An 11,979-nucleotide genomic window follows, 5' to 3' on the forward strand; every position below is an offset into this window, starting at 1 on the left:
CATTTGCCTTTTCCAAATGGGACATTCTTTCGAAAAGGATGAATGGTTTCCTGAACAGTTTGCACATTTTTTGTGAATACTGTCACAATCTTCGGTTACATGTGTATTCTCAGCACAGTGAGCACATGTAACAGACAATGTGCAAGTGTTAACACCATGTCCGTACTTTTGACACTTAAAGCAGCGCAGAGGATTTGGAATATATAAGTCAACTTTGAGATTGCAGTAACCTGCTTTGATTGACTTTGGAGGTGTTGGAGCTGAAAATGGAAACAGATGTGTGTTGGTTTGGGCAGTCTCATTATTTCTCCGTGTTGTGAAACGTTTGACGAAAGATACTCCTTGATCTTTCATCTCGGACATTATATCGAGCTCAGTCATGTCTGCTAGAAGACGCTCACGGTCTCGAACTATGCCTTTGCTTGTATTCAGTGTTCTGTGGGCAGAAACTAATACCGGGACTCCGACAAACATATCAGTTGATAATAGGTTGGTAGCTTGTTGTTTTCTGCTACATTCAATCAGCAGTGAACCTGATCGCAAACGTTTGATATCTTTTACCTCACCTGCAATGCCAGAGATGCCTTTTGAAATTGCAAAGGGATTTAATTTTAAAGGAGTCTTGTCAAGGGCCTCAATAATCAAAAAACGTGGCCAGTGATCAATTTGTATAGAGGGTCGATGTTGATCATCATTTTCCAGTTGACGTTTTCTTTTTTTGTTAGGGGTTTGGTAATCCATGATTATTGGTATATTGGTTCGTCATCCGAGCTCCCCACCCACCACGGAGTATCACAAGGACAATGCTAAAGCAAAGCGGGCCTCCAGCTTACAGCACCAAGGATACTCGGATGATATACTCCAGCAGAAACATTAAAACTATTAACAGTTCCACCAGATTGGCCCATGAGCCATCGCCTTCTGGGCATGAGACTCTAGGCAAAGTTCATGTAATCAAAAATCAAGTCAAATAATATTCTATGAACAAAGGGAGCCAAGACTAAAATGTAAACAATTCCACATGAAATTCTATGCAATGACATAAAATCCATGTACAGGGATTGGCATGACCAGCCGATTGGTTGAACCGGGCCCATTCAAGCACCTGTCTAGGTGAAGTCAGGGCCGAAGTGGTGTGTTGAGCAATAGGAACGCTGGTCCTGCTCCCATTGCCCTCAACCACCAGGATCCCCTCCTCCACCGACACAGGGCCGCAACCCACGGCTAACGGGTTGGTGGACCAAATATCCCCCCCCCCCCCCCCCCGGGTCCACTACGGGGGTGTCGGCGAGCTCTTAGCATTACCCAGCACCCACCACGAAGAGGTGGCTCGCCACGGGTGCCATAAGCATAGAGACTGATGAGGTAACGTTTTAGTAAGATAAGTAATACATGTGTTATCAATAACTAAAATAATCTTCTGTTTGTGGAGGTCGTAAATGACAGGGGACAACTTAAAGGGCGCAATATAAATACACAAATAATATACATGTACACGTCAGTGTGCTAGTTGAATCATATGACCACAGTTTTACATCTAGACTATCGTGGGATACAAAAGATTATATGTCGAACATCATGTTATTGAAAGTATTCAACGTATATATAATTAGAGCTTAACAATAGTGAAAACGTGGCAATATTGAGCAGCAGAATGCAACAACAAGGCTTATGCGCGCTCCCTAGTTTTACGTGTACAGTATAGTTACGTCATGTAATACATTTGAATTAAACGCACACAATAACCATTTAGAAATACATTCACTGGTATACATTTGATTTTAAACACGCAATAAAATATACAAGACGTGCACAATGATTTCTCTACTTCCACGAGCCCGATTATAGGTAAATGTGATTTACTAAAGTTAGATTATGCCTGACGCTACTAAATTATACTGTAAGCTATTTTGACGTAGACTACATATTTAGGGTGGTGCTACATGGTCTTACCTAACTAAAATATTCCCTGGTGTACTTAGCCTATACTGCATAGTTTAACTGACAGTATATCGTATAAACTAACAGTATGGAACGCAACAGAAAACATGAACTTAATTTAGGAACATACATTGAATGAAATGAACATGGCTTACCTTCAAAATAACCAAGAGAAGCATCAATTAGTGGCCAGTCTTTATTCGGTGCATTTCATGAGTGAAGTACCCCGAATAAAGGCCGTTATATATACCACCGATGCTCTCAGAGTTAGTGATATGGACGCACGTTCAACTGAGTAATCCTTAAACAATAATTACAAATGTTACTAATCTACACTGCTGCCTATCTGAATTTTGAGATTACCAGCTTAGCTTCAAAGACTTGAGAATGCAGAAATGACTAAAATTATCTAACAGTTTTCTCGGCGAGTGTGTTATCATAGCGTAATCTTTACCTTTTCTCTCTGGACATGTATTCTTAACGATTAGTACATAACGCTTATCAAGTAACTTAGTAATTAAGACGAGCGCATATCTCACTGACGGATTAATATACTTGGAACGGACCATGCCTGTAATCTTAAAGGTTAACACTCAATGCTAATTATCTTATAACCTGGAAAATGATCACCAATAACAGATACAGCGTTCAGTATTCTCGTTTTTGAGTAAAAGTATACAAACCGGGTTGTTTAGTTCTATTCTATAAACTCAGAAATATGTATGTAAGACCGAGGAAAATATGGCGTATTTTAGAACTATGATATAACCAATAACATTCTCATAAATGCTCTATATTGATACAAGTAGTTTGTATGTGTGGAATGCACTTTACAAAGGTAAATAGACCAAAGTTCTAATACAAGATTATTATTTGACAAACCACGAGGTTAATTCTTCACTCATATTTAGTATCAAATCTAAAAGAAGCAGTGACGAAGAGATATGCAGATCTTAAGATGGACAGATTGTTAAGATCAGATAATTCACTATTTCCGTATAAGATTGTCTTCAAGCTTTACCCATCTTTGTAATTCAAATTTATATACATATGTGACAACACAGGCTGCATTTACATTTTGCATTGTATGTTGTATGGTACGGTGTCGATATAAACTGTAAAGCTGTTCACAATCCCATTTCATTTGTTATCAATAAAAAACAAATACAATAATTAAGCACAAAAAATGAGATGTGTAATTCATTAGCTCTGCTGGTGATGGCTGTGTTGGGATTAGTTAAACGACCAAACCCAGTTGAGCATGCCTTATAATCCTCTTACTCTTAAAATAAACAACTTCAGTCCAAAGAGGATACCACTAGTGGGATTATTTGGCTGATTTGAGTTAGTGTTTTGATAACGCTTAGTCTTGATGAACAGTAGTCTATTTCAACAACATGGTCAATTGTTAAAATTCATATTAAAGTGACATACCTTTATTTACATGTTTCACAAACCGCTGTGTACACGTGCACTGTCCATTGTATTTCTTTGTTGGAGAAGTTACAGAGAGGAAGAGTAACTCAAAGTAATTTGATGACCTTTTGAGATCTAAATAAATATATCAACACCCGATGGGAAAATGCAGGTGATCATTGCACACCAACATACGGACACTTTTGCTATCGTGAATTTGAGACTTTACATCTACAAAGCAGTTCAGAATGTCTGTCAGCGATATTTCTTCAGAGGACACATTCAGCTCAGGTGAGTATGTTGCAGATGACGCAAGTATATCATTTGCAAAACCAGTAAGGCAATCCTGATGACGCCATGTGTTCCTTCAGCAGCATGGTTGTTGAGAAATCTTACACTCAAGACTACCAGATCATTTCGCAGGGAGCTCAATACACAGAGTCGTAGAGTATCCCTGCATTCAGCATTGAATCACGATGTGAGAACAACAGCCCGACTAACTGGCTGATCAAAGGTTTATTACATGTCATAAATATCCTTCCTGGGACTTAATCAGGCTATGGGGGTGGAATATATTTCCTAGGTAACACCGGTTGTTTTTTGTGGTTGAGCTGAAGGATTACCTGTTGCATGTAATTTCAATTGTAATGTATAATTAGTATAAGACTGATTTTGGACGTATTCTTATAGACGTAAAACGTTCTGTTTTATGTTTTAAGAGATAGGTTTCATCAAAAACAACAATGACGGGGCAATACAGACTAATCCCAGTATTCATGCATATACGTATTTTGGGTTCCCACATCACACGTCATTATATGGATGGAATAGTGACTTTAATAGATATAAACCCATTTACTCACAAAACACATCCTTTTCAAAATCGCTAAGGCATTTCAAAATCAAATTTAACACAAATATATTTTAAAAACTATACACCTGGAAATTTATCAAGCAACACCCCAATTTTTTCTATTGGAGCAACTTTGAAGTGTTCTGACAATCAAAATATGCCGGGTTGATATAGTTTGACACTTTTTTATTCAACAGTCGATCTCTGACAAACAACTTAAAGGGAAAAAGTATCAAGACTTTGCTTTATTGCAACGAAATCCAAATTCTTAAAACTGTCTTAAATTCATGAAAAAATGGACACAATTTACTATTCATCCACAGACGTTGTTGTCAGGTGTATTAACACAAATGTCACATGGAAAGAAAGAACAGTCATCTGAGAGTCTGCACACCGACTTTCATCAATATCTAGTGTGTCCTCCCTGCGCACGCACCACCGATTCCAGACGCCTCCTCATTCCTTGGATGAGTCTCCGGATCTGATTCTGGGGGATCCTGTTCCACTCCTCATGCAGGGCAGCCGTCAATTCGTTGAGATTATGGACTGGTGGGTCTCTCTGCCTCACACGACGGCCAATAAAGTCCCACAAATGTTCAATGGGGTTGAGGTCAGGGCTCATGGCAGGCCATGGAATTCTGTCAATTGCATTTTGCCGCAAAAATCATTTACAGCATGCGCCCTGTGAGGTCTAGCATTGTCGTCCATAAATATGGGTCTCGTTGCCAGAGGATGGTTCTCAAAATGAGGTACCACAGCCCTGTCAAGAACCTCCTGTTGGTAACGAACACCGTTAAGGTTGCCACGGATGGTAATGATATCCAACTTGCAGTTCATGGAAATGCACCCCCATACCATAACGGAACCTCCCCCAAAGGCCACAGTCTCCTGGATGTTCCGTGGAGCCATTGCTGTGTTCCTCTGCCTCCAGACCCGAGTACGACCGTCCACCATGTGCAGCAAGAACCGGCTCTCATCTGAGAAATGGACCTTCCTCCAAGAGGCAATGTTCCAGTGCAAACGGTCATTACACCAGGCCAGTCGGGCTGCCTTATGGGCTGGAGACAGTCTGGGTCGCTTGATTGGCCTCCTTGCCCGGTATCCTGCAGCTTTCAGACGATTCCGAACAGTCCTGTTCGAGATGGGTCTCCCTGGAAGCCACTCCTGTCTCAACCGAGAGCTCGAGTCGAAGGACCTGCGCCGTACAAGTCTCAGTAAAGCTCTGTCCTCCCGGACTGTGGTCTTCCTGGGTCTTCCTGGTCTAGGCAGGTCTTTAACTTCATTAGTGGCCCGGTATTTTTTCAAAAGTTTTGAAATTATGGAATGATGTCGTCCGATTTGAGTCCCGATTTGTCTTAGAGACATACCAGCATTCCTCATGCCGATTATTTGCCAACGAGTGGCCTCTGATAATTTCCTACGTGCCATGACATTGAAATGAATGAAAAACCGAATGCAATCGACAACCTGCGCTTGTAAACACCCCAGGGAAAAAGTGCATTTTTCGAAAGTTGAGGTTAAAGCAATGCACGTGCGCTGTGCAAGCTTCACGCGCGTCATATCAACCCATGAAAAGCTCATGCTGTATGTCAATACATCAAAATTGAATAATCAATCATCAAAATTACTTCGTTAAACTTTGTTAAGTTTTTATGTGTCTTTGAATTTGGTGTTGCTTAATTAATTTCCATATGTATAAATTGATTGTTAATTTCTTTGTAAATGTTTGTACAGTTTTCAGACAAGATATTCTTATACGACGTGGTATTAGCAGTAATTCCACTTTATTTAAGACTTAAGTTGTAATACCTGCTAGTCATTTATGTTTTAAGAGATAGGCTTTTCAAAATGCTAATTGCATTTTTCCCATGAATTTACTTTCACAGACAACTGTGAGGCAGGCTCAACGGAATGCTGAGTCTGTAAGAGGAATGACCCCAAATCCACAACAGACGTAAGAATATACTTTAATATGACTTAAATACAGTAACTGCAAGAGTTTCAATGCATTAAACCATTCAACAAGTAAAACTTGAGGTGTTTCTACAATAACCTCGACATGAATTTATCTTCATTGTGCTGACAATAAATTTAGAATTGTATTTTGTCAGGTTGGAAACAGGACAGAATAAGGACGCTAAGGCAGCTCTCCCTGTTATTCCGCACGCTGAGTTCCAAGGTATTGCAGTTCTGCTTAATGCTCTGTCCCATATGCATCAGTGCACAACAAAAAATGAGCACAACCCACTGTCATATAAACAAGAATGCTCGTTTCTTGAGCTCCAAACGTGACTTTTGTTGCATAGTAAAATTATGCAACAAAATGTGATGTTCATGGGCGATTTTGTTCAACCGTTTGAATCGGGTGCATGTGTTTGGTGACGGCTTCTTGTTATAATTCTGTAATCACTGTATAACATTTGTCAGTTTTATTGAAACATAAAGTTTCTGTCAGAGTATTGTATTTTATTTGTTGCAGTGGCTATGACAAGATGTTTGCAGACAAAAATGGAAACCGTCTCATGAAAGAAAAACAACCAAAACAAACACAATGATGTCATGAGAAAATATTCCAGAAAAACTACAGTAAGTAAACATGAAAACCATTTTAACTAGCTTTCGGGATCAAGAATTAGATGAAACTGTTTTAAGAGGATGCACTACGTACGTAACTTGGTTTACCATCAATTAACAAGGAAGAAGGCATGTTAATTGATGAATCTTAACTGAGATGATATCAATTAACAAGGCATTAGGCCTTGTTAATTAATGAACCCTTACTGACATGACTTGCTCATCAATGAACAAGGGATTAGGCCTTGTTATGTGTTGAGGCTTTGTTCAAGGCTGGGAGATACAGTAACAATCACCCCACAGTATTAATTCGTGTGATCATTCAAAGGAGAACAAAGGTTGTACCATACAACACCTGTGTTCTAATGCACTAAATACACAAGTATCAATAATACTTGCTATGAGATTATGAGAATAACCATTGATTCTATTTTCACATTGGTTTACCATTCACTTAATGCAAGTATAATCATATTGACTGTTTTCTTCAGAAATCGAGTCGAAGGGATGCGACAGGCAGACCTCCCCAGCCATAAGAAAGCAAAATATGAACAAGTATTAAAGAATGCACAACTACAATGCCACCCCATTGTTTTTATTGTATATTTGATAATAGTGTGTAACATATTTTCGGTAAATTTGTAAATGGAATGTTTTTGTATGAAATTTAATCTTCCTCTTTCTTGTTGTAGTCTGATAATTCCTTCCCGAAGGTAAATAAACATCTAGTGTAAGCTTGACACTGTGCATTTGTTTTGGGGTAATTTAATTCGCATGAAAGACAGGAGTATTATAAAAGTGAAAGAAATTCCGCATTATAGAATACCATTTCCATCAACAGTGCAGTATTGACCATGGAGCACTATCAAGCGAACATCAAATATATTTCAATGTTATGATATCATAAATTCCTTGTTCACGCGTCATAAACCAAATTCAGCACATAACAACTTTCACCACCTAAACAACCCACTCCTCGGCGCATTATCGCGATGATGACACTGCAAGATGTCAAACCAGGCTACAACTCAGCAGAAACAAAATGTTTTTTATCCATTTTTTTATCCAATGAAGATGCAGCAGAGCATCGAGGGAAATGGAAGCAGTGTTACTCGCCACACCTCAAATATGGTTCCTATGCCATGTGAATAAAATGACAATGCACAAAGTCGAACGAAGGCCATTCTGTGTTTTTTACAGGCACAAGGTGGATAAGAACTTAGTAGTATTTGGCGTTACCACTATTGATCACGAGATAACCCCCATCCCCCGAAAAAACAAAACAAAAAAAACCATATGAAATATCAACATGTCATATATGCCACCACTATAAGTACAACTAACATATATTCCATTATATCAGTTCTGCTGTTTGTAAGAAAATAAATAAAATTACAAGCGTACAATCGCGATAAAAGTGCAATATGTTGTACCAGCGTTTACACCAGTTTCCGTGAGATCCAGTCATCCGAGAAAAACGGATGTAGTTTCTTTGCAACCCATAGACATAAAAACATGTCATATGTACAAGTATCACACCTGCTTAATTACATAATGTGAGACAGGACTCGGGTGCATGAGTCATCAATCAATTTATTTTGTTTATGGCGTATAGCCGGATAGGTGTTAAGTTTAAATTGCATGTGGTCAATGATTGAAGCTGTGTATTGCATATTGTCTTTAGCAGACAGACAGCCACACATATAGGTGTCAATAAACCAGACATTAAGCTTTCTCTGTGATAGACTGTGTCAACATGTTTTTTTATGCAACGAGTAGATTACTTATTTGTTTGTGTATACAACCAAGATTAGACTACTGCTCACGACCTCATACTCTGGGCATGCATACTGTTTCAAGCTCCACGAACCTATTTACTGAGCATGCGTTATGGGCGCAGCGCATCACAACTGACATAACGACATGACACAACGAAATAACTTCTTCCCCCAGCGCTGGGGGAAATTTAGTGAATCGCTTGAACTCCGAATTCGTGGGGTTTTGTCCATCGCGTTTTTTTTCTTTATAGGTTGAATTGGCATTTTTTATGATTTGTTTCGGTAACTGCAGACCGAAAGGTATCAGAATCTACAAAGTTGTGTTTTCCTTTTTTATGTGACCTTTAGAAAGTTTCGTTCCATGAGATAACCTATCAAAATAATACAACGTATCAATAATGCCATATGTTCCAGGGTAGGCAGTTCTCTCTGAAGGTCTTGATCTTTCTTTTCCTTTGGGAGCAGTGTCTATGTTGCACCAGGGAGCCTATATAGAGAGGGGAGAGGAAACTCCTCGAAAAAACGCTGAACGTATGTCTCGCTTTGCCACGTGACCAGTGGAGACAATATGGCGGCAGCTTAGTATTTAAGATTGAGCTCGGTTCATTTTCAACAGCTGATTACATTCGCTGAGTGTTGTGACAACTCGGAACCTACACGTAGAACATAAGTCACCTGTTCTGTTACATATTTGTAATTAGTGTCAGTATAAGAAAATATGTTTGTAGTAAAGTTTCAAGTCGGCATCTTGTAACTCTCTGGCTTCAATTATCGGTACACAGCGAAGATAGACTGAGTTTCGTCAATAAAAGCTTCTTTCACACATTCCTTTATGTTTTAGCAGGAAATTATACCTTTAGTTGAAAGGTATCTGCAAGCAATAGTGATAGTTTTGTGACTTAAAAACATGTTGGGGTTTAATTGGGGTGTGTGAAAAATGTGGCAGATCGCCGATCTGATCTCATGCGCCATTGAAATACTACACGCCGTTGTTTGAAGTGTGTCTAGATATTGCTCAACACCGTCTTTCACATACACCTTTAATTTTTATGAGGGGAATTTACCATCAGGCGAAAGGTGTTTGCAGGTAATAGTAAGAGTTTCATAATCTAAAACAAATTGTTAGGACGTACTTGAGGTGTGTGAAATATGTGCCATCTCGCCGACCTGATCCGATCCGCCATTGAAATATTGCACGGCGTTGTTTGAGTGCTTTTGTTTCAGCTTCAAAAACTTCATTCACATACACCTTTAATTTCCATTAGGGGAACAAACCATCTAGTGAAAGGTGTTTGGAAGTAATAGTGCTAATTTTATAATTTAAAAAAAATCGGTAGGGTGTTTTTGAGGTCTTGAAAAATGTGCCATCTCGCGGATCTGTTCTGATCCGCCATTGAAATAGTATAACTTTGAGTGTTTCTAGTTATTGCTCCAAAACCTCTTTCACATGCACCTTAAATATTTATGAGGGGAATATACTATGACCCGAAAGGTGTTTGCAGGTAATATTTATAATTTGATAATGTAAACATATTGTTAGGATGTATTTGAGGTGTGTGAAAAACGTGTCATCTCGCTGATCTGTTCTGATCCGCCATTGAAATACTACACAGCATTTTTTGAGTGTTTCTAGTTATTGCTCAAAAAACTTCTTTCACACACACCTTTAATTTCTGTTAGGGAAAAAAGTTCCATCTGGTGAGAGGTGTTTGGAAGTAATAGTGATGATTTTATGAATTAAAAAAATAATTGGAAGGGTGTATACATTCACAAGTATTTCATGTGTGTGAAAAATATGACATATCGTTGATCTGATCTGATCACTCATTACTACAAGCCAATGTTTGAATGTGTTTAGTCGTCCTAAAATTGATTTCTTTCAAATACACCTCTAAGTATTGAGGGGAATATTCTATCTGGTGAAAGTGTGAGGTATGACATATCTGATCTGTTCTAATCTGCCATGGATGCCTTTGATGCTTGAATGTTTTAGTTCTGAAACTATTGTTGATTTTTGACAAAACTGCAAAGGACTTTTTAACGCTTTGTGATGGTTTTAAACTTTCTGTTTTTTTAGGGGGGAGTGACTGTGTCAGTTGACATTCTGTCAGTATCCATGCAATTGCGCACATGCAGGAAGACATCTGGTCATCTTCATTAACTGCCCTCTTAAAAAAAATAATTTCGACTTTGCCACGACCGTCCATTTGTCCATTATAGACTGAGCGTCTGTAAGAATGAGAGTGACTGAATCTACAACTCATTAACATGTGCTTAACTTTCCAAACTGTATTCCTGAAGGAAAAAGAAATTAAAATGTGTTCCTCCCTCGTCACATTTTTTCTATAAAAAATTAAAAATCAAAGTCTTACTCGTCACTTTTGAAAGGAATGTGCCTGAGAAACATATTTTTATGCAGCCTAAGCATTCCACACAAACAGAAAACCACTGAAACATAATGAGACATTTTAATTGTGTAACAGATCATTTCAAATACATATAATAACATAATAACCTTTAGTTTGCCATTTGGCCATCAGGGCTTGCTGCCACTTGCAGTCTTTAAAGTCTGCATACCCATTTTGTTGAAATCAAAACAATAAAACAAAATAGTCTTCATTGTAGAGAGTTTCACAGTCCCTACAAAATCCATTAGTGAAGTGTATGGAGCACAGAGAAGTTTACATTAGTTATAGACTGCTGACATTCCTATGCGGCACTGAATATATAATACTATGAAGTGAAACTGGAAGTTATCCTAACATGAGGGATCAGGGATAATTCCTGAACATTAATACAAATTATGGGCAAGATGCTAGTTGAAAAGAAATGAGATCTAATTGACAGAAGACCACAAGGGCCTGCAGATAACTGAAACTGTTGGCCTGATACATTAACAACCGACGCTGGGCCTCTGGGCTGGCGATCGTTTCGAACGCTGTATCAAAATTGTCACATAAACAGAGAGTCTTTGAACAAGGCAATGTGTAAACACATTCTCAAGTCCTCTCATTAATCCACACATGCATCATTCGGCGACAGGAAGTGTAACCAGCTTGTTGTGACAACATTCAGGGGAGCCTACTCCAATTTACCGAGTATTACTCCGGGAGATGCCGATAGTTTCCGACAGTAAACTGGTTGAAATACTGTTAAGCGCAGCCGATTTGCGCTGAGAACAAACCAAGTCGACGTGTGCAGTGGAGCATGACGAGGCACACGTTAATTAGTACAAATGGTAAGGAAAGCAAGCGAGTGACCAATCCCTGTTATAGAGTATCCCTGGTTGCACCATGTTCAGTTTATTAATTTGCATCTCAAGTCCAACATGAAATCATCTCGAAAACGTTGGAATGGGATTTTCTAACAAGTTATTTTAACCTCCCATGCCAACCTCCAAACTGTTATTTGTCCAGG

The sequence above is a fragment of the Haliotis asinina genome, chromosome 7 (genome assembly GCF_037392515.1).
Source record: "Haliotis asinina isolate JCU_RB_2024 chromosome 7, JCU_Hal_asi_v2, whole genome shotgun sequence".
Classification (NCBI taxonomy): Eukaryota; Metazoa; Mollusca; class Gastropoda; order Lepetellida; family Haliotidae; genus Haliotis; species Haliotis asinina.